Source organism: Aedes aegypti, chromosome 2 (assembly GCF_002204515.2).
Source record: "Aedes aegypti strain LVP_AGWG chromosome 2, AaegL5.0 Primary Assembly, whole genome shotgun sequence".
Lineage (NCBI taxonomy): Eukaryota > Metazoa > Arthropoda > Insecta > Diptera > Culicidae > Aedes > Aedes aegypti.
The window spans coordinates 274605596-274630637 of NC_035108.1; the positions used below are offsets into that span (position 1 = coordinate 274605596).

At 39.1% G+C, this 25042-nt stretch overlaps 1 protein-coding gene across 6 annotated transcripts in view; it reads right to left on the minus strand.

The window, feature by feature from the left end:
• The window catches only part of LOC5572648 (ski oncogene), a 501541-nt gene that overhangs the window by 3527 nt on the left and 472972 nt on the right, over positions 1 to 25042 (minus strand). The window lies entirely within an intron of this gene.

Consider the following 25042-nt stretch of genomic DNA (forward strand, 5'->3'; position numbering starts at 1 on the left):
AATAATATAAAAATGAAGTGAACCTTTTTCTGTCTGATTTACCTCTGTTAGAAGGATAACACCAATTAACTTGAGAAGATGAGAAGATAAGCTTGCAAATTTCCTAAAGTGGTCATCATTTTCAAAAGCGCAATTTTTACATATGTTCAAAATATCCAGAGCACAACATTTAATGAAATAATTCTCTACTTATTACATTTGTGGCTAAGTGGCAGTTTTTTTTCCTACCAGTCTGGAATTTACTTACACGAAAAATGTGGGAGATCATAACATTATGAAAAGTAATACATTTTAGATAAGTCTTCTAAGAAATTCTTGTAGTATTTTCTGGTAAAACACTGAAAGAATTTCTCATAAAACAGAAGAGAAATACTATCTTCTAGGTAGAACAAAGATCTGAAAGACCTCCTGGAAACTTTCTTAGAGTAATCGCTGCCATGTTTTGTCAAAAAACCCTAAAACATTGAATCAGAAACACCATGGCAAAGGAGCAAACTAGTGATCCTTTATATAAAGGATCCTAAGAGCAAACATATTAAGAGAAACGTTTTTTTCTATTGTGTTCCCAGCAAATTTTAAGGTTTCTGAGAATGTTCCCATATCATCTTAAGGCGATTTAATGACCAATAAACAATTTATAACTTTCTGTGACGTGAAACGGTATATCCGGGGTGACGAATATCGGAACACCATCCCTAGAATCCTTACAGTAACTTCAGTTTATATAATCCGGAAACGAAAAGTGACTCAATAGAGAATTCTTAGAGCTGTTAATATGCGTATTTTTAGAATTATCTCTGAAGCATACTGCCCATACTCGCATAACAGTCCCATTTGAATTTTCATAATTTTTCAGTTTTCTTCATGAATCGTACTTATTATTAGTGTACTTCTTGGTAGCATATCTAAAATTGTATCTTTGTATGGACAAAATGCGAAAAAAATACCAAACTATGTGCGTCCCATATTGAAAGTACCCGCATAACAGTCCCATCAGTAGATTACGATGAAATTCAAGCCAACCGTTTCCTGTTATGATTCCTGTAATCTTGCATCGTTGTTTTCATTTAAAAAGAAAAAGAAAAATTACTAATTTGAGTATTGTAAGTCAACTTTATTCCATGAAAATGTAGTTTTTGCTTAACATGACTTCATTTTATTCCAGAATGCTTCTGGTGATATTGATGGTTGAAGCATATTAAGTTTTTAATTCTTGAGAAAGTCTAAACAAAAAATAAAATAAATAGCTTTCCTCCACGTCAAAGCTATACCTGTCACATCTCTCGTCCTCTGGCCAATTTGTAACGAAATCTCTGCCTCCGGTAGGGTCATCTTCCAACGACATGGAGGGGAAAGCTTTTTGGGTCAACATGGGCATACGCACATCATCACTGGTATCGTCGACTGGTCAAACTGTGTTTTAGTGATACGATAACTAATGCTGAGAAATAAGAAGGCATATCTTAGAAATTTTTAACAGTTTTGCCGAAATCAGGCTTACCAAAGCTTGTCCGATTTTACGCCTTGATAGCTATTAGTATTATCTATGTTACCAACCCAACGTAAACGTACTGCTGATGAATCCAGGGGGTACTATTCATATTGGCTGGCCGCAACACTACCATCTAGCCCAGGAATATCTTGAACACTGTCGCTACCTCCACCGTATAGCTGATTATTTTACAGGAAATATTCAAATTAAAAGATGATAGCACTAATTTTAGCAAAAGGAAAAGTGCTTTGGAAGATTTAGTAAACTTGCCAACAAATGTGTCAAGGTGCGCGATAACAAAGTAAGCGAGTCCCAAGTAATGGGACTGGTATGCGGGTATATTTGCATTTGATGAGAAAAGTACTCGGATAACGAGTCCCACCTACTATTATCTTGGATTTGTACAGTAAAATCAACTGCATTAACAATATTTTATTCGTTGAGCATTTTCCTATACTGTAATGATAATGTGTTGAGTAATGCCACCAGAATTTTATGTTGCCACCAGCGGCGTTACGAAAAATTTTGCAATAAGGTTCAGATGCGTTTTTCTCGGCATGATGATTTTCCAAATGGGACTGTATTGCGAGTATGGGCAGTATATCCTAGAATAATCACTGCCGTGAATCGCAAGTCAGTCCCATCTGTAAAAAGTAGGCATTGAGAAAATGGGCTGTGAAGGTTTTCCATACGAATATTCAAAAAATTCCAGAGGATTAGAACATGTTCAAATCTGTATGAAACTTTCACAATCTGGTTATCACTACGATATATTTCTGGAAAAAATATAAAGTTGATCGAAACACGGTTCGTTTTTGTGCTACACGGTGCGAAAATCTGTAGTGGGACTGATATTCGGTTACTTTTCATTATGGGACAATTTGACTTGCTGTTTTTTTTCTATTTTTTCGAACCAATTATATTATCTCATCAGTGCAGCTGAAAGAGCATTGGAAAATGTGTTGAAAACTGAATTCAACTAAATTTTGACGAAAATTCAGATGGGACTGACTTGCGATTCACGGCAGATCATTTAATGAATAACTCATAAAATATCCTTGGAGAAACTTCCAAATGAATTCTAGAGTCCTAGAAAACACATTTTGAGCAAAATTCGGTGTAACCTGCCGAGAATAATTTGTTTATACACTCTAATCTTATCCAGCGGCTGCTAGGGGGAGTAGTGTGTGGTCTTTTGATTTAGTTGCATGTTCCTGTGGGACGAACGACGGAATCAAGATAAATCGTGTCCGGCTCGTTTTGTTCGAGTGCGAAAAGATTCGAATTCAGTCGACGATGGATTATCAACTGGTGAGCTCGTTTCATGCTTATGGTTACTCATTTTTATCGTTGCAACGCTACGTTTATGTAATTTTCAAACAAATTTCGAATGGTTCGTCACTACAAGCGTCGACATTAACCCTTATCTTTGTTTCATATAATTGAAAACACACAATCCTTTCTGTTTTCGTCATTACTTAGAATAATCTTTTTAATCTTCTATCAATATATTTTTAACGCGAGACAAAAATGCAAAACTATTTTAAAAAAATCGTATTTTCCCAATTTATTCATGAATTGCATCATCGACCAAAGGTGACTCCAGATCTTTTTCGTCTTTCAATAAACAACACCCTTCCTGTAATGATTGTAGGGATGCAAAGGTAGCCTCGGTCTCTAGTCCCCCGAATGCCAGTTTCCCGAACAACCCGTTTCCCCGAATGGCCCATTTCCCCGAGAAGTTTTTGGTACTCATAATTATAATAGCTTTACATTTTCAAGGTGGTGAATGAACTGGTCATACGGTATGCACTCTTCTTTATTTTATCGGTGGTTCTTTCGAGTTTCACCGTACTCAACATTTTTTGCAGCATGGGATCAATTGAGAATGACCAAATACCTCCTTCTTTTGGCTGCTCATCGTTCTTTCCAGTTCACCACCATGTCACTGAAGACTATTCTTGCACCTTTTCGAACTGCTTCACTTTTGGGGAAACGGGTCATTCGGGGAAAAGGGACATTCGGGTAACTTGCGTTCGGGGAAAAGTAGCACAATCCACTATTATCAACTGAGAGCTTCCTTGGCCAATTGAACATGTTTGCGTGTGTATATCGTGTAGCAGGTACGAAGATACTCTACGAGAAAATTTTCAACTCGAAAAGATCCTCGACCGGTGGGATTCGAACCCACGACCCCCAGCTTGGTCTTGCTGAATAGCTGCGCGTTTACTACAACGGCTATCTGGGTCCCAGGAAGATACTTAAGTAGTTTTTTTTTTACAAGAATCTTACAAAATCCGTTGGTTGCTTTCCTTAGCCGAGTGATTAGAGTCCGCGGCTACAAGGCAATGCCATGCTGAAGGTGTCTGGGTTCGATTCCCGGTCGGTCCAGGATCTTTTCGTAATGGAAATTTCCTAGACTTTCCTGTGAATATAGTATCATCGTACCTGCCATAAGATACACGGATGCAAAAATAGCAACTTTTGCAAATAAAGCTTCCAGTTAATAACTGTGGAAGTGCTCATTGAACACTAAGCTGAAAAGCAGGCTTTGTCCCAGTAAAGACGTAATACCAAGAAGAAGAAAAAGAAGGGGATCCATTGTGGAACCGCGAAGAAACCTTTGAATGATTTCTGGTAGGATCTTTGGCAGATACCTGAGTTCTTGATGGACGCCAAGAATACTCCTTCTCATAACACAGTTATTTAATGAATGTCTGATACAGTCTTTGAAAAAATCAAGATATAAGATAAATCGTCGTATCAAAGCAGTTGATTTAGAAATTTTCTCAGCACTCATGCGGGGTATTGTAGAGCAGCAAACGACACCGCGCTAATTTATCGGTCATTGTCAACTCACACCAAATAAGGGTGAAATAATTTTCCGAACCGGTATTCGCTGCTCTTCCGCGCTCAAAACCATAGAATCAATTCCGGCTCAGACAATCTTCGAGTTGTAGGTACTCTCAGCGAGAGTCTACCCCCGGAAAAGGGAACAGTAATTTCACAAATTGAGTTATCACAACGAGTTTGCTGTCGTCCTCTTGTGCAACCCATCTCTGCGCGAAGGCATTTCTGGAGGTAATCACCCACCGGGCATCATTCCGCGTCATCCATCCCATACCCGATCTGGGCTGGGGATGTTTGCTGTTTGTAATAAGAGGACGTGATTTGGATCAGAATTAGCGCGCGCAATGGTCACACAATTTATGGTCTCGCTCTTCCACGTGAACGGCCGCGGCTCGCACCGGACGGATTCGCGGACCTGCCGTTCTGCTGCAGAACACCACTTCACCGTGGTTCGAAGGTGGCCAAAAGCTCAAAAACAACGAAAATATGTTATACCTAGCAACACAAAGTTTTTGCAAAAACTTTAGTTCATTTGAGGCGTGTCCAAATTTCGCCAGTAATGATCTTGTATTCTGAAGGGTGCAATGAGGTTATAAGCAACAAGAATTTATTTCTAGGCAATGTTATCGATTTTATAGTACATTGGCGAAGCAATTGTTCGAAGAGCTAATGGAGTAGTGAGTAGAGGAGAAGATTTATAATCTTGAGGTCCAGAAGTTCAATTCTATATTTATGTTTTCATTTTTGCTAGTATTTTGTAGCAATTAACAACTCTGATAAGTTCCAAGAGATATTTTTATTCCTAGGTAGAAAAAAAAGTGCTGTTTGGGTAAGAATATAGTAGTTCGCGAGTGCTCTCGATTAGATTAAGTACATTCGAAAACCTAAAACGAGAGCTTTCAGATGGGAGGGTGAAGAACTACTTGGGTACTTTCATGATTCACTTTGGCATGGGGGGTTTTCCTCGACCAAATTGTCTGAAACTTTGCAAAAGAAGCATACCAATGTTACACATATTGTGGCGAAATATGAGCTCAGTAGCTTTCAAAAAACCCCACTGCCGAAGTGACCGAAAAGTGCCAAGAATAGGATCCGGCTCCCGTTATAATTTATTTTGCAAAAAATTGCGATAGATACAGTGGACCCACAATTAAGAATCATCCACAATTTATGAATCAGCTGACTTTAAATGACAAAATAACAACAAAAATCTACACAAAACATCACGTAAACAATTTTACTCAAAATAAATTATAAGCGAAAATGTTTCCGTGATGTTTTGTGCTATTTTTTACTGTTATTTTGTCCTTTAAAGGCTGCTGATTCATAAATTGTGGGTGATTCTTAATTGTGGATTCACTGTACCTTCACGTTTTGGATGGTCTCGAACAGGACGTGACAGCTCTACTGCGTCTGCTCTTACTCTGAGGATATAGATTTCATTGCTAACAGTTTTTCCTTTCGAAAAATGTAGTGAATAAATTCAAATATCAAAGCTCATAATTCTGGCATACATTATTCAATAATTGTAATATAAGATGCAACAGGAATAAGAATCATTAAAATTAAAGCATATCAAACTACGCAATATTTCAAGAGAAAAAAAATTGAATTATAATGCTCTCAGTTTAGTATCCCTATTTATTTGAGTATTGTGGTACCATTTAGTACTTCAAAAAATGATTTCATTGAAAAGGGTTCAAATTTTTTGTAACAAATCGAAACATTGAACTGGTAACACGGCCGCTCTAGCAACAATAAGGCAAAGCTAATAGGCGTTGTCAAAACTACCAAAAGTGGTCTATTTTTGACAGGCAATTTTGTACAAAGATCTGGCAGAACAATGTTGCGTTGGTCCAGAAGAATTCGATTTGTGCGAATCGTTTTCAGTTTTGTGTAACTTCGTTTAAGCGTGTTAGAATCACATTTACGAAATACCTGTATGGATCGTCTCACTTTTTAAGATTCTCTTCTTCTAACAGTGATTGATAGTTTATGGGTACTCCCCGACAATGATTATCTTGCGTTTTTTATAATTGTTTCAAATCGAGACATTAACCTTTATCAACATAGAAAATCATCTCTTTCTTTCCTTCAACTTGCAATAACTTTGTTAATTTTCAACCGATTTTGATGATTCTACCACGGTTAGATTACAAATGTTTTAAAGTTTTCAGAAAATTATGAATAATCTTGAAAACTTATGAATAATCTTGAAAATTCTCGTTGGGTACCTAAGGTAGCCTGTAATTATCGGGTAAGATCTACTGCGTGTCCTAGTCCTGCTGATATGGTTACGGATCGGCCTTCGTCGAGTTCGTAGCCAGAATGTTTCCCAGATGAACATCGGGACATTGCAAGGAACTCGGTCTAACTATTGAAAACCGCCAGGATTCTGCAGTCCACTTCGCCTTCACTCTATCCTTTTCGACTTTTTTTTAACCACTCTTCACTTTCACTTTTGGGTTTGTCCTTCAACTTCTCCCGAAAGACTTGCCAGGCTAACTCAGTCGGTATAGCATCTTAATCTAAGGGTCATGGGTTCGAGCCCCACGTTGGGCGTCAAAGTGTAACTATTGGGTAAGTCAATCGGGTGCACCACAGAGATTCCCTGACTCCATAACTCAATAACCACAGAACTTCTTTATACAATTTATTAGCTGGCTGTTGTGAACCCTATTAGCATTGCAGAATCCATCAACTGTATACTGTGGTAAATTAGCAATAGTAGTAGTGTATAGAAATAGTCATGACCTTGAACGTAGATTATTCCCGCACACTTTCCCCACGCTCAATAGATTGTAAAACAATGCCTTTTGTTCTGCACCCTATAAAAGACCATGCGTCCCCATGATCGGTCTCTTTTACCGATCGACCGTGGAGTAAGTATCACGATAGCCGTAGTAATAAATTAGTGATTAGTGAAAGTCCGGTGTTTCATTTCGGCACGACATTACAAATTTTTGGCGACGAGTGAAACGGAAAACGCGTCTGTAATCCGGAAAGTGTCGTGAAGTCGGTCGGTCGAGTGCACACGTGAGTGGAGGAAGTCTAACCTCACTTTTCAGAACAACGTCGGTTCGGAACACGTGGTGACTGTAGTCAGTGCGATCTTGCGTCTGAGATCAGTGATAAGTGTAGTGTCGGTGCGGTGAAAAACGGACAGAATGATAGCAGAAGGACAGGAACTAAAACCGGGTACGTCGGGATCACCGGGAGTGATAAAAATGTCGATGCAAATGTTCGGACACATGGAATCATTTGTGGTTGGTGAAAACTTCGGCGAGTACGTCAGTCGGTTAGAACAGTTTTTCTTGGTGAATGAAGTGCCCGATAATAAGAAAGTGCCGATGTTAGTGACAATGGCGGGTCCGTGCCTGTATTCAATTGCGTCGAGAATTTGTTCTCCGGAAGACCCGTGTACGAAAACTTACGAGCAATTGATCGCGTTGTTGAAAAAGCACTTAGCCCCAACCGTCAATGTGGTGGCTGAGCGTTATAAATTCCGAAAGTGTGAGCAGTCTTCAAGTCAAACCATTTCGGAGTTCATCATCGATCTCAAGGCCCAATCCCAGTCGTGTGAATACAATGCTTTCCTTCAAGAAGCCTTGCGTGATCAGTTCGTGGCCGGAGTGTATAATTCGAATCTTCGGACGAAGTTGCTGACGGAAGCTAACCTCACTTTCGAAAGAGCATGCGAAATCGCTCGCAGCTGGGAAGCAGCGGAACAGGAGTCGAAAGCAATGCAGGGAGCATCCAAAATTGCTGCCCTCAACCGGCGGCAGGGACAGAAGTTGTTCAAGCCTAAAAAGTCGAAGTTCACCGTCCAGGAGAAGAAGAAGCAAGCCAGTAGTCCAGCGAAGAAATCATCGGAGCCCTCCAAGACATGTTTCCGTTGTGGTAGGTCCCACAACCCAGAGTCGTGTCCAGCCAAGCAGTGGACGTGCTTCGCATGTGGCAAGGTCGGCCACGTGTCCACAATGTGTCGGTCGTCGAAGCAAAAGCCGAGCAACCAGAATCGAGTAGCAGAAATGTCGGAAGTCGTCGAAAACTGGAAGTTGAACCGGTTGTCCTCATCGATCGAGCCTTCGGAAGATGTAGCTACGGCGGAACGTGCCAACAGTATTTTCGTTCTTGGGGAGACTGAGTCAAGTCGAGCGCGAATAGATGTGCCTGCGATTATGGAGCTAGAAATTGAGGGAGTGCCAGTGAAATTTGAAGTTGATACAGGAGCGTGTGATTCAGTGATATCGAAAAATACGTATCAAGATAAGCTTTCCCACGTCAAATTGCGACGGACTGTCAAGTGCTTTCAGTCAGTGTCGGGCCAAGACATCCGTCCAGAGGGAGAACTAGCGGTCAAGGTAAGAAATCGGAGTGGTGATTTAGTGTCGCTTCAAATTTTTGTTCTTCAACCGGAGAGGAATAGGAGTATCACCCCTCTACTTGGTCGTTCGAGTCTCGATATCCTGGTTCCGGAATGGAGAAACATGGTGAGTTTCAATTTTTCTTCTATCAGTGCTATTCAACCCAGTCTTAAGTCTGAAATTCAGAGCAAATTTCCAAATTTGTTTGCTGGCAACTCCAACCAGGCAATTGAAGGTTTCAGTGCCGATATTGTATTGAAGCAAAATGCTGTTCCAATTTTCCATAAACCGTACACTATTCCGTTCAAATTTCGCGAAAATGTAGATCAAGAGTTGGATCGCATGGTGGAGAGCGGAATTCTTGTTCCAGTCCGTTTCTCCACGTGGGCGAGTCCCATTGTGGTCACTCCGAAAAAGGATGGCTCTATTCGTATCTGTGTAGATGGAAAAGCTACCTTGAATCGGTTCATATCCACTGAGCATTACCAGTTACCTTTGATTGATGATGTCCTCGCTAGTCTATCAAATTTCAAAGTCTTTTGCAAAATCGATTTAACTGGTGCATATTTGCAAGTTAAATTGTCCGACGCAGCGCAGGAGTTGTGTACGATAAACACCCATAGAGGATTGTTTAAGTACACCCGGATGCCTTTCGGTATCAGTTCAGCACCATCGTTGTTTCAGTCTATTATCGATCAAATTTTGCTAGGAACAGTAGCCGTTCCGTATTTAGATGATATTGTAGTTGGTGGCAGAACCGTTGAAGAGTGTAAAAGGAACCTCTTCCAGGTTTTAGACAAGCTAAATCAGCACAATGTGCAAATTAATTGGTCCAAGTCAAAATTTTTCGAAACCGAAATTGAACACCTTGGCTTCAGGCTAACTGCTGATGGAATTCGGCCTAGCCCTTTAAAGGTCGAAGCCATTTGTTGTGCACCTGCACCAAAAGATGTAGGTCAGTTACAGTCGTTTTTAGGTCTTTTGAACTATTATCATCGATTTTTGCCTAATTTGTCCGCCGAGTTACGTCCGTTGTACGATCTGTTAAGAAAAGATCAAGAATTCGTGTGGTCGTCCGCGTGCCAGAGAGCGTTTGAAAACAGTAAAAAGCTGTTGGTTGCTAACGATGTGTTGGAACCATATGATCCGTTGAAACCGTTGATTCTCACTACCGATGCGAGTCCGTATGGTATCGGTGCGGTTTTGTCTCACCAAGTCGGTCAAATCGAAAAACCCGTGTGTTTTGCTTCGTCTACATTAACCCCCGCGCAGGTTAATTACGGTCAAATACACAAAGAAGCCTTAGCAGTTATGTTCGGTGTGTCAAAATTCCATAAGTATCTGTATGGTACGGAATTTACTCTCGTGACCGATAGCTCCGCGTTAAAACAAATTTTCAATCCGAATAAAGGTTCGTCGGCGGTTGCGGTGTCTCGATTACACCGTTGGGCAGTAACACTATCGAATTATTCGTATCGCGTTGTACATCGTCCCGGCAAAAGTATTAGCAATGCCGATGCGTTGTCTCGTCTACCCTTACCCATCGAAAATCGAATTGAGCACATGTCGGTAGCTGAACATAACCTACAAAACTACGTCGGTATCGATGAGATTAGAACACAGCAGCATTGTGATCCTATTCTCGGTAAGGTTATTCGTTTTGTTAAAAATGGATGGCCTCGGGTTGTTGAAACCGATTTGAAACCGTTCGCGCAGATTAACACAAATTTCGAAATGGATGACAATTGCCTTTACTTCGAAGACCGCGTAGTGATTCCGAAGTCCCTTCAGCGACGCGTGCTCGAGAAGCTTCGTGAGAATCATGATGGCGTCGTGCGAATGAAAATGATCGGTCGGTCTTACTTCTGGTGGAAAGGATTCGATAAAGATGTCGCGAATTTCGTAAAATCGTGTGTCACATGTCAGAAAACTCAAAAAGTGCCCAGAGAAGTAGTCGAGTCTAGTTGGCCTCCAGCAAGTCATGCTTTTGAACGCCTTCATTTGGATTTGTTTCATTTTGAAGGTCAAACGTTTTTAATTGTCGTCGATGCATATTCGAAATTTATTGATGTTAAACTTCTGCGAAGAACGGATGCCAATAGTGTATTGGAGAAATTGGATGAAATATACACATACTTCGGTCTTCCAACTGAAGTGTGTTCAGATAATGGTCCACCATTTAATTCGTCTTTGTTTGTTGAAGCTTGCAAAGCAAACAATATCAATGTGTTGAAATCTCCTCCATACCATCCGCAGTCCAATGGATTAGCGGAGAGAGGAGTACAGACAATCAAGACTGTATTGAAGAAGTATCTGTTGGACGAGAAATTCAAACCGATGCCAATTCAGCGAAAACTTAACCGCATTCTGTTCAACTACAGAAATACTCCGTCTACCACTACCAGTAGAACACCCTCGTCTATGATGTTCTCTTACGTGCCTCGCACACTTTTGAATTCAAGTAATCCGGTCAAGTTGGACATTCAAAATGAACAAAAGAATGTGGTTAAACCTTCGTTGCGTCCCGAAAAGTCCAGTAGCCTTGTATGTTCCAAAACGTATTCTCGAGGTGATAAGGTTATGTATCGGAATCACATGGATGATTATGTCCGTTGGATTCCAGCGATTGTTTTAGAGAAAATTAGTCCTCACACTTACTTGATAAACCTCAACGGGAATGTACGTATGGTTCATGCCAATCAGATCCGTGTGTCTGATCTGTCGGACAAATTCCACCCTTCCATACCCGTAATATGTCCTATCCCTGAGTCCGAGCAGCCAACGACAGAGGTGGAGGTGCCTGGTTCCTCGACCGCGATTCAACAAAGACCGTTGAATAAGAAGAAATCTCCGAAAAAGAAGAAATCGGAAAAAAGAAAACGCAGTGATTCTACATCACCAAAACTCCGTCGTTCCAAACGTATTCGCGATAAAACTTTTAAGCGCTAGTGTGGGTTTAGGAAAACGGATGTTTTGTCCCTTCGTGTATCGAAAGTATTTGATAGTTAGGAATTACCATTTTTCAAGTATGATAGTTGTTTCGCGTTTTCGATATCGTTGGATTACAGTTTTTTGTACAGTAGAATTAGCTCTAAAGTCTCATTTAAAGCTGGGAGAAGTGTTGTGAACCCTATTAGCATTGCAGAATCCATCAACTGTATACTGTGGTAAATTAGCAGTGTATAGAAATAGTCATGACCTTGAACGTAGATTATTCCCGCACACTTTCCCCACGCTCAATAGATTGTAAAACAATGCCTTTTGTTCTGCACCCTATAAAAGACCATGCGTCCCCATGATCGGTCTCTTTTACCGATCGACCGTGGAGTATCACGATAGCCGTAGTAATAAATTAGTGATTAGTGAAAATCCGGTGTTTCATTTCGGCACGACATTACACTGGCAAGCTTCACTCTTACTTCCTTAATCCTAATCTAACCTTATGCGGACCCCCTTCTTTCTGTTCACCACCTTACTCCTTCAGGATCCTTGCAACGACGGCTTTAGTTCCCCGACGCAGATGCAGAGCTCTACGTCGACGACAATGCAGCACGTTGGGGTCTTCTGGAATGGCTTGGGGTATGGGCTACGTAGACCTACTGCTTGTCCTGGTTCTGTCGATATGGTAACAGATCGGCCTTCGTAGCCAAAATGCTGCCCAGATGGACTACGGGATACCGCAGGAAACTCGGTCTACTAATACGGAGTTGTACAAGGAAAAAGATGCCGTCTGGTTTCGTCACAGTGGACTATTTATGAGATTACCTGCAGTCCACTTCGCCTTCACGTCTTCCACGTCTTATCTCTCCTTTTTTAACCTATTCACTTTAACTTTTGGGTTTACCTTTCAACTTCTGACTGTTTCGGCCGACGAACTCTGACAGTCGTCGACCGTCTTGTGGTCCCTGACCTCGTTGCTCAGTTATTGCTCTCTCCATTGACTCAATTACCCTATTACGCCCCCCGCAAGGCAGTCCAGAAGCCCTCTGCATAATTACTCTAGAGTAGTGGAGTATATCTAAAGCATAGCTTCTCGGGAGTTTGAACTGTGGAAACCTATAAATGTAGAAGTTTTCCTGACATTTAACAAATTATATTGTACAAAACGCTAAACAAGAAATTCTCGGTGACTCTAACGACATAAAATAAGCAACACTTTCAAGCCTAAATAGGATACTCAACAGAAAAAACATTATATCACTCTAAATTTTCGAGAAAATCATAACATTGTGGACACTAAGGTATAAATAAACTGTCATGAGCAGAAGCGCATCCACGTTCCAAACCATGGGCAGGACTTAAGCGTTAGCAAATATTTTGTGCACAGTGAAGTTAAGAACAATTTTAACACTGAATTGGAAATTGAAAGTAACCATATTTGAGGGGTTCAAACGCAAACGGGATGTAAGTGAAATTTTGGTCGGTTTTGAGTTGTGTGAATTCTACTGTTTCTAAGCGATCTAACGATATTTTCTGGTGATTTTTCCGCTCAACATAAAAATAACAATTTTGAAATACTGGCTTGTTTATTACTCCCATACAATTAGTGTAGAATGAAAAATTGCTGAAAAGACTTCAAAGTAGATTTTCCTTAAACTAGGTTTTTGCTAACACCACTTTAGTTCAAACTCTCTTATTTTCGTACCAGTCATTACCCCAAGCTTAAGAAAGCTTTTGATCCTTACCAGGCTGGTGGCGACTGAGTGCTTTTAAAATAGGAAATTGAAGACCTCTTGAAGACGAATTGAAAAAAAGGCCGAAAAGAGACCAAACAGGAACCAAAAAAGCAAAACGATACCTAATAGGAGCCAGGAGATAAGCGTATGATTCTTCTTAGCATCAGAGCAGGCATTTCTCTAAGATCTAAGACCTTCTATTGTCCATCATTTTCTCTAGGAATTTCATCTGCAATTGTTCAGGTATTTGCCGAATGTTCAGATTATTACTCCGGAATTTTACGAAGGAATTCATAAAGTGTTTGTTTTCCAAGGAATTTCGCCACGAATTTCCTTGAGGAATTTCACCAAGAATTTTGTTTAGGGTACCTTAAGAATTCAACCTAAATTTTCCCAAGGAGAACCTCAGAAATGGAATTACTCCGACTATTGATTTAGAAATCATCTAAATTCCTCCAAAAATTCTTTGAGACATTTTTCACCAAAGTCCTACAAGATTTTATACATTCATCGATTTCCCTGGGACATCCTTTCAAGATTCTACAGAAATTTCCAAGGATTTTCTTTAAAATTGTCTTTCAGGATTTATAAGAGATTTCAACTAGATAATTTGCTAAGATAATCAAAAAAAAAAAACAATCTTGTTTTGGGATAGTATTCTGCAGAATTTTCGAGAAGATTTCTAGAAAAATTTGCCGTAGCATATACTGGTGTTTTTTTTTTGAGAATCTTTTTAACAAATATTTGGTTAAACTGCAGGAGTAATTGTTGGATGAAATGCTGGAAAATTTCCTGGAAAAAATAGATTTGTTCGAAGAATCCCTCAGAAAATTTTAGATATCTGGGAGAAAACGTGGATAAATTCTTGATGGAATCCACATAAACAGGCGTAGGAACTTTAGCAGGGTTTTTCGAAGATAACCTTAGGCTATTTGAAGTATTTGTGAAATATATTTGGAGGAGATTCTAGGATAACTTTGGAGAACAAAATCAAAGTAATGCCTGAGGAATTACTGGAGGTAGTAGCTTAGGAGTTCTCAAAGATTTCCTGGAGAAAATTCTGGAGAATCTCTTCTAAGTATCCTTTGAATCTCTGTAGAAGACCCTGAAAATATTCTTAATAAAATCACTATAATTATTCCTGAAGCTATTCCTCGGGGAATGTGAAACGAAATTTTTAAAGAATTTGAACTCGTTATATTATCTGAAGGTTTCTTTGGAGCCCGACAATTTTGCATCACGATTCAATGCAAGCAGAATAAAGAAAAAAGATACTTTGAAGACCATTTAACGTCAATTAGACCTTCCATTAGAAATAGAGACTTTTTAGAAACTTACATTAACCCGTATAGGCCTGAGTGAAAGAAAAATTACTAAACTTCTCACCGCTCAGCGAATACTTAACGGATTTCAATTATTTTTTGTCAGTATACTCGTACACATATCTAGTTTCTGAAAGAGGTCAGAGGATCTCGGGATTGTTAATGTAGCCAGAGTTTATTGTGGTGGATCACTGGGTCAGGTTGAGTAACAAGGGTTCTGTGCTTCTGTGCCCCTGTAGGTAGGCAAATTTCAAGTCACTGATAATTTCCAGAATCGTCTATAATGTGGCGACTATACCAAGGAGTTTCATGGAAAACGCATCAGCGTAAACCTTTTGATAATCGATTAAATTGAATAATTATGTCAACTGCAATCGATTGATCCTACAAATGACCATTTTTGGGTCCCCGAGATGCCTCAAATTTATGAAAAAGTGCGCAATTTGTATCTTAACATCTGTGTCAAGCTAATGGGAACGCATTTTAGTGAACTATTATGTTTGATCTATACTTTTAGAGATTTTAAACGGTTTAGTCCTAACAAATGTAGAGCCGGTTCTTCAGGGCATTAAGTCCGAGTGGCCACATCTGGTATACTTTAAACGGTGAAAATCTATTTGTTTATATTGTTGAATATTAGATCTTAATGATTTATGCCAATTAAAATGATTGCCATTGAAAATAAACAAAGATAACTTGGCATGTCCCAAAAAATCGCCTTTTTCTACCCGACTTGACCTAGTAACCCACCGCAATAACTCCGGCTACAGGAGTATTCCCGAGTTCCTCTGGCCACTTCTAGAAACTAGATATATGGGCCAGTATACTGACAAACAATTATTTGAATCCGTTAAGTATGCGCTAATTGGTAAAGGTTTTCGTATTTTTGCAATCACTCAGGCCTATACGGGTTAAAATAGAGACCAAGTTTTTGGTAAATCTACTACGATTCCTATCTTTTGGATCATTCATTGGATAAACTTTTGTTATTATACAAATTTAAAAAAAATGAAAATCTTTCATATCTACATTTTTATTCTTTTCAAACAAATGTTATTAAAAAATGACAAAAATACACTAAACTACATGCCTACTTTGCACCGAAGTAATCCGGCTAATCGCAAAAGATTTCAGGAGAAACTGAAGATGCTTGAAAACTGTTTCATCGAGCAGAAACTCCATCAAATATTTTGCTAGAATTTCTTCACCAATTCCCCAAAAAAAACGTCTTTTTCTTCTCTAAGTAGGGGAACTTACGTATTCTCGGCAGCTTAAGCCGATACCGTGCTTCTTTTGTAATTTTCTCGGACATCAGCATATAAATTACGTGTTTGTCTATTTACATTTATGCGTTGCTCAATCCTCTATCGATTCACATCGACAGACTTGTCAAAATGCTTTTGGAAACGTTTTGACAACGCTGCGAACATCCCTTGTCAGTGTGACTATTGTCGGCAGCCTCATTCTCTTCGGCAACTTTCCCATAACAACTGCTGGTGAATCTCTTCGGCAGCTCCAAATCAGTCGCATTTTGAGGCGTGCTCGTTTGAATTGATGGCATCTCCGGCGATATCGTTTGTTTAGTCTCGGAAATCTCGCCAGCGGGAAGCGGGCAGAACAAAGAATCATCTGAATATTTCCACTAATGTGTTTTGATAAAAAATACTGTGTATTTGGCGTTTGAAATTTGGTTGCCGATAATAGTCGAATGGTGCCGAAGCCGTAAGTCTCCCTATTATAAAAAAAAAAAAAAAAAATATCAGTAGGAATTTGATGAAATCATAGTTACAATGATGATAAATAGAAAGATAAATTTATTTTTCAAGCTTTCTGATGATCTTGTTTTTGTTTTTTTTTACTCAGGTATTTTTATCATAGTACATTTTTATCGACCTGCCTGTCCTACCCACTTCCCGCGCCACTGGCTATGAGTATTAGTAGTTATGACCATTCTGTCAAAAAGTGCTCCATTTGAGCCCTACCAGAACCAATTTCAGAATATCCGAATTGAGCCTAGTCCTCTATTGCCATTATTCTTAGGCGCCATCCACAAATTACGTAACGCTCTAGGGGAGGGGGAGTGGGCTCAAGCGTTACGGCTCATACAAACATTTTAGAAAAATCTTACAAAAAGCGTTACGGAGTGGGGAGGTCGAAAATTCCCAATTTCAGCTGACGCTGCCTTATTCAATACAATATGGAAAATCATGAATTTCGAGCCGTCTCAAAAACCTGGTGCCAAAATACTGGTCTATGGCATCTACTTCTAGATGAAAAATGACCTTGAGCCGTCGAACTCTAAAAAATAGATCGTCATATTGGAATATGACAAATACATGTCAATCATACGCGTTAGTTTCTTGTTTAATTATGAGTCGTGGTTTACGGCTAACCAGCCGAGTAGAAGTTTAAGACCTACCGAAAAACTAAACAATACAGTTGGAATAAATGGACAAATTGAGTTAGACAAAACTACAACAATATTCACCATTAGAATTAAAATTTGAAGTTGTGGTCGACATTTGTTCAGCTCGAACCACTGTGTGCGGCGTGCACTTGCGAGAAGTGTGCACCCATTATCATCCGGCGTTGGATTATTGTCCTCACAAGTTCGCCGTCTTCGTCTGATTGGCGCAGGATAGATGAGCCGAAGTGCCGGACGATTGTTGCGAGAAATAAGGGAACTGAACCATTTATCACTCCGCGCGGCCATCATATCTGCTGGATACGAATGCACAACTCGCACATCGTTGGCCTTTTGGGTCCGTGGTGTGTTATGGTAGGAGGGATTGAAGGGCACAACGGGAAATTCCTTTCCGTGAGTTGGTACGTCTTATTTATTTCATCTCTCAAATTGTGATGCGATGTGATCCAATGATATGAGCACAGACAAACAGACGTGACTTCGATCATATTTCAGAGCAGTATTTCGTTCAACAAACTCATCAGATGATGATGATGTAAACTGGGCAATGAATTTTGTGTTTGGAAATGTGTTCTCAGTGTTCCGTCTGTTTGTCCATGCCTTGGGTGTGGGTAGGAAGGAGAATGTGAGCGGACCACTATTCGCCAGTTCAACATTCGTCATTGCATGTTATTACACACCGGGTTTCGAAGGAGAATGGTAGCGCAATGATCGTGATAATTGGACTGGTTCTATCGGACGGTTATTATCAGGGATGAGAATTGTAGAAATCGGACTGGTGTAAGATGAGTGCCCTGGAGGAGTTTGGCTGAAATATAGTGCATTAGGCAGTAATCACCAAGAAAAGGGCAGGCAATGGGGAATTTGATCTATAAACTATGTGTTAATATTCGTATAGATTCGTAAGATACAAATTTCGTAAAGCAGATGAATAGATCATTTTCTTGAATTATTTTTCAAACGTACATTAATTGATTTCTTAGCCTTGCTGTAACGTCCACAGTCATAAAAAAAAGTTCTGCTTAAGATGTCTGGGTTCGATTTGGACCATTTAAAACAACTCAAAGATGCTATACAGTAAATATATCGAAACAAATCAATACTAATAATTTGAATAAAACAATTTTGAAGCACAACTCTCACGACGAAGGGTACTAGCGTTAAAATCGCCTTTCCAGTAGCTCACATCTGTCGCCCCAACCAAGCCAATTCACTCGCCACACAATCAACCAACATTTTGCGGGGAAAAGCACATTAAAGTGATAAATTAACGATACCCGTTCGTCCCCTTCTAGCTCCCAAGTGTTCCTCCGACCTCCACATAGCGCTTTCTGGCACTGCAGTGCACTGGCGAAGCCTAATTAGGAAGATTTAGTGTAGATATAATCGGTTTCTTTCTTTCGCGACACCACCAGGACTCCCGGCTCCCGAATAACATTATCGCTTACATAGAACCACGATTTCATCCAACCACTTCCAGACTGGCGCTGCCTGGTGCCACATGCCAAAGTTGGAGAGCAGAGATCCTATGGGTTGTGCTATCGCGCTCGAGTTACATGTGTTTAGCGATCCCTCGGTACTAGCAATGCTCGTGTCGTCGTGGCAGCGATACGAAACGCTGATAGGTCCCTTGGATACCCGACTACCAAATCATATCAAAATGATATCATGAATGCATCATGTTACAAAAAGTTATAATAAATCTTGTTACAATCCAGTCATAATTGAAACTTAATGTAAGCATCGTTTATCAGTAATGATGTGGATCTCATCAAATCGTGCAAGTGAATTTGTTTCTTTGCATTTAGTTTAAAAACCTACCGCTGCAATAATAGTGGAGGCGTTACTTTACTTACTTAGTGATTATAAGGTTACTTTTTAGTACAGATATGAATGTTGGTCATTTACTGACATAACCAGATTTGCTGGTATATCTGAGACATACTTTTGGAAACTTGTAATCAGAAGGCACAGTGGGTCGAGACAATAATTTGCGAAAAAATACGCTTTCTAGTGAGACTCGAACTCACGACTCCGTGCTTTAACCAATTAAGCTACAAAACTCCTTATGTTTCCGCAGAATAGACAGCCGAACTGAATTTGTGTACTAACCATTAACGGGGCAATTCCGCATGACTAGGTACATTAAAGTAAAGTTGCCACGACACAAATGTGTGTTATCACAAACATGAAACGAGCTCACCATTTGTTAATCCATCCTCGACTGAACAGTAACCAAATAACTCATCAAGTTATAATTCTGTTAGTTTTGACTAGTCGGGATACCCCCTTACGATGCTCTTTGGCTTCTCGTTCGTTCGTTTTGGAACGTGTTCCAATGACCCATGTCTGACTGGTGTATCGTAGTCGTACACCGAAGAACCTCCTCACTGATTTGGAGGTACGCGTCTAATACCCGCGTACGGCCAATAAATATGCAATTTATCTTGCAAAATCCCATTAAATGTCGTCCTCGAACGCGCACTTGGAGGAGCAGTAATGTCTCCCGTTACAATGTTCTGTGCTCCATGCAGTGACGTTATATCCAGAATCATCGTACATGTAGATCGAGGTTTCTGTTTTTTTTTTAGTTCGGTGTGCTCGATTCGCCCTTTTTACTTTTCACGCGCAACAATTTCTTCCACACTCGGTATGCCCTTATCGGTGCAACTTTGTATTACATTGTAGGAAAGGGCCACGGTCAATGTTATGTTGAGCATTAATTATGCTGTGGCGGTAAACGTGGAAAAAAGACTAGGGAGAATAGGACCGTGTATGTGTTTCTGTGAATTGATAGTCCAAAATTGGATCTGGAAAGAACAACATTCTGGAGCACGATATCATTCTATTCGTTATCTATGGGTGGTTCAACATAGTGAAACACATTTAGAACAAAAATAAGTGTATCTACTGTCGCTAATTACTGTAGAATGGTACTACTCATTTGTGCACTAGATTCTCATTGATAACAAGTAAATATAGAGATGATAGTTAAAATTCATTCAACATACCTAGCCTATTCAAAAGCAGTGAATGAAATTATCGTGGAAATGAGACGAAAATAGGCCTTTTTTCTTTGCCGCTTTTATCTGCGAGAAACAGATTTCGTGAACAGCTATAATTGTTGATCATAGGACTGACGATAAGTCAGGATCGATCCGAATATTTCCACTGATCAAACTTTATCGGCTCTGAACTTATCGCGATAATTATCACAAGGAAAATAATAAAAATAGTTGCCACCGGCGGAATTCGAACCCATGTCCATGGACAAAAACGTTTTCGCAGAAAATCATGCGCTCCATAACTACACGACCACGCTAGCTGAACGAAAGGAGAGAGAAATTTGATATACGACAAAACAAAGAGAAGAAAAGGAGAAAGCCAACTTCTCTCGTTGCTGGTGATAATATAAATTCGTTGCTGCAGATCTCGTGAGAACACACTCTCGCAGTGCTGGACTGGTTTGATATTATCGCACGTCTCGTGCTATGGGGGATCCCCATACGACCAAGCGGTCAAATTTTTGTTTTTAGTTTCATAGCGTTTTTTTTTTATTTGTTTTTAGCAAGGTATGATCTAACTTTGTGAAATATGAGTATCATGGGACAAACCCCTACTACCCCCCCTCCCCCTTGCGTTTTATACAGAATGGTTGTGTTTCTATTCATTCCATGTAGAGTTTTCGGTATGTTTGGTAAAAGGGTAAAAAGAGGGCGGGATATTGGAGGGGAGGGGGTGTCAATTAGCGGTAGCAATAAGCATTTATTTTTTTATTTTTTGAAAATCTATGAAAATAAACCATATAAAGCGAGAAGAAGGCAATCTTAAGAAATCTGGACATATTAATTGGTTTTTCTCCTTCTTTGTTCTTCTTTTTTTTATGTATGTATGTATGTATGTAGGTAGCCACCAATCCTTGCTTGAGTCTTGCTCTGCATGCGGCTCCACTCAACAGTAAGGTCAAATTTTATTACCAATCTGCATTCAACATATCGCTGTATGAAGGGCCAAAAGGGGGGTGGCGGACCCGTAAGTAGAAACACTTACGCGAAACCCGCGGGAAATAGAGAATCTCCTTCCAGCCATATGATCCAACAGATTGAGTATTAGAATTTGCAATACTTGTCGAGCTTTCCACGGAAAGGTTTGTTAGAAGAAGGGCGCGTCAAATCTTTTACAACTGCTGGAGAGAAAAGTACTAGACGCGAACGACTAACACTTTTCCTCCTGACTCCGATTGGCACTCCACTTCATTGTCCAGTTGTAAATTCAATGATGCCCTGATGCTCCCTCCCTCCCCAAAACATGATAAATTCAATTATAGTAATATGTTATATAGTACAACAGATTATAGTATATATAATAATATGATAATAAAATATGAAAATAAAATAGTAGTAACAATAATATATGACGCAGTGGAACAGCATCTGAATGTATGCAGTATTATATCGGCCGATATATATTTGAATATTTGTCCTACTGATGATATTAGGCTGGTCGAGGGAAGAATGATAAAAATAAACAAATAATTTGAATCAAAATAAAAAATCAGCGATTTGTTATTAAAGTTTCTGGATACATCAAAAACAAAATTCCAGCTTCCATATGTTTAGTGAGGACAAACAAAATAATGTTACATCAGACGCTTCGTTTCATTTGCTGTAGCCTACTGTAGTAAACAAAGACAATTACATTAAAGTCATTGTAGCAGCATGTAGTGCAATGATGTTACAGCACATTCCCCTAGACTCCGGCTGACACCCTGCTACATCGTCAATCTGTGACTTCTCTGATGCCTTAATGCATCCTCTCAATACCCAGCATATAATAAATGAAATATAATTATTTAAATATATAAAATGGAATTTATAGTTGTATATGATATGAATATAAATGTTTCAGAATTTCCATTCTGAATGTGATGAATTGAACCTCATTAGGTAGTCTCCAAAATAAGGACGAATTACGATTTCCGGAATAGAACGACATGCAAAAATATTAATAGCAGTGATTATGTTAGTGTCTCCGATGACTCCATGATGCTTCTGGAAATTATGCCAATGAATTAGTATAACAAACCAATTACAAATAAGTAATTCGTGCACCTCCACTGGACTAGAAGCTATAAGGAATGAAAATTATCTGTTATGAGTCAAAGGAATTATTTGTATACCTATTTCTTACCTATGAACAGTAGATATAGTACAACGCTACACAAGTGTATGTATATAGGTAGCCACCATCCTAGCTTGAGTATTGCTCTGCATGCGGTTCCACTTAACAGTACAGTCAATTTTCATTATCGTTCAGAATTCAACATACCATAGTATGAAGGGCCAAAATGGGGTGTGGCGGACCCGTAAGCAGAGACACTTACGCGAAACCCGCGGGAAATAGAGAATCTCCTTCCAATAATATGATCCAACGGAAAGTATAACTAAATTTGCAATACCTGTCAAGTTATCCACGGGATGGTTTGAAGGGCGCGTCAAATCCATTACAACTGTTGGGATAGAAGAACCCATCTACAAGGATGTTCCGGTTACTTCAACACTTAACTCCGGCTGGCACTCCACTCCATTGTCCAGCTTTAACTTCAATGATGCCCTGATGCACCCTCCCGTTATCACCCATGTTATATGATGAAATTAAATGATTTGAAAAATTTGAAATGTTTAAAATAAGATTATTTATATTAATAAATTAATAAATAAAAGATAATTAAATACCTTGAAGATATGTCCTAAAAAGAAAACATATAAACATATTGAAATCGTTTGTGTTGTAATATATTTTACAACGTTCCTGAAAATAAATATTTCTGTAAAAACTACATGTTTACAAATCTTCGTGGAATAACCTGGCTTGTTGATATATCCTGAAAAAAAAAAAATAAATTATACACACGAATTGCTACTAACTTTTGGTGGTCGGAGGGAAGGGTGCTGAAAACTTTTTCTTCATAAGTACCTAGACACATAAAGCACATACATTCGACCCACAAGAATTGTTGTGTTCATAATTTCTTATAAGGTAGGTCGAAATCTCATAAAATAAGCGGCTTATGATGGCTCGGAAATTTGTGTTTCTCTATAATGGTTTGAATGGATTAAATTGTTTTTACTCGGGCTAGACTAAGGTTAGGTATGACTTCAATTTTAACGATCAATTCGACGTTGTTTCACCATAAGGGCTCATCTGCTATGGTCGACACATCATCGTTGTTCCCTACGCAACATCACTGATTTACTTGTCGAAACATTTTATTGGGAATTGCACGATGAAAAAGAAATATAATATATTTGAAATTTTAGATATGTCTGTAAAATGGGCTTACTAGATCGCGATATATAATAAATGAAATAAAAGTAAACACCGATACACATTAAAGCAATTAATGTATCATGTTGCAGCCTGGATTGTGAACTTGAAACCTGTAACATAATGTAAAGATTTATATGAAGTCAATAGTGTAAATTTAACTAATCTTATCAGTCAATCATCCGATTTCTTTCCCACGCGTGCTTTCTGATGTCTATTACGACATGTCGCGCCCTCCCTATTCCCGACATATAGTAAAAAGAAATATTATGATATGTATATATTAAATGGATATTATGCTCATATATGATTTATATGGATTTTCTAATTAGTTTAGGGACCCTCTTAAGTACACTCTAGTATAAGGTTGAAATATATTTTGTAGAGAAGAACGTCTTGCTGAAAGATTAAGATTAATGATAAAGTTAATATCTCCGCTACAAAGCCTCAGTGATGATCCTGGAATTCAAACTATAATAAAATGTAGTATGGACAGTATGGATAAATTTGTTGGTATGTATGTAAGAAGCTAATTCCAATGGTGACCTGATACAATCGAGCAGGAGCATGTTATATAATATACTTGATATATGTATGAATAAATTTTTGAATATGAAAATACATCAGTTCATTAATACAAAAAGGATGCAAAAACAGGTACAACATTAAAACATAATCAAGTCCAGTCGACAAACCAGGGCAAACAAACCTAAATAAACGTTAGAGAAAGGCTGAAGATGTTTTGAGTGTTTCTTTTAATTCAGAAACGCTGTATTTGATCCCATCTCCAAACACCCAGCCAAACTAATACCACTATCAGGAAGATAGTTTTTAGCTCTTCCTGTTATAAATCTTTGCTTAGGAATCATTTACAAATGGCCCTTTTTGACATACACCCATCTGCTCGCAATGCCTTTTACACATTCTCTGCAGTGTTATGAAATTTGCGAATGGGCCCTAATACAGACAAACACGCAGAAGGAAGCATAAGCCTGACTAATACGATCAGTTTGATTTGCATGTGGTGTCATAATAGATTGAATACACGCTCATTGACGTGGGAAGCCTGATCACTTCACACCTACACATTCGCTGATCACGGCCTCTGAAATATTTTCCATCCAGCTTTGAACTGTAAAAAACAGCTGTCGCTACCACCAACACATGAATTCTTTCGTCGTGTGAAATTCCTTCCCTTGCTTTGCATCACAAATTTCCGAATACTGGTGTCAGACGCATGAGCCATAATGAAAACGTATGCCCACAAAATGATTCATTAAATGCTAAATTAGGTTTGTATCATTGAAATTGATATCATGTAATATCAGCATCATCTCAAACTACTAGAAATAAGTTTGTACTATCCAAACATGTACAAAAGGAACTCTCTCACCAATTCATCCAGGCCGCTCCGATTTTGTGTACATTCCATTCCGGTGCACAAATTCCATAGTCAGCATCAATGTAGATGGCCTTTCGTTCACTCACATAAACTTGACAAACTTGCGTCGCCGTTACACACACATTAGCAGGTTTCGAATACACTATATTTCGCTCTTCAACCACATTTCTGCATCAACTGT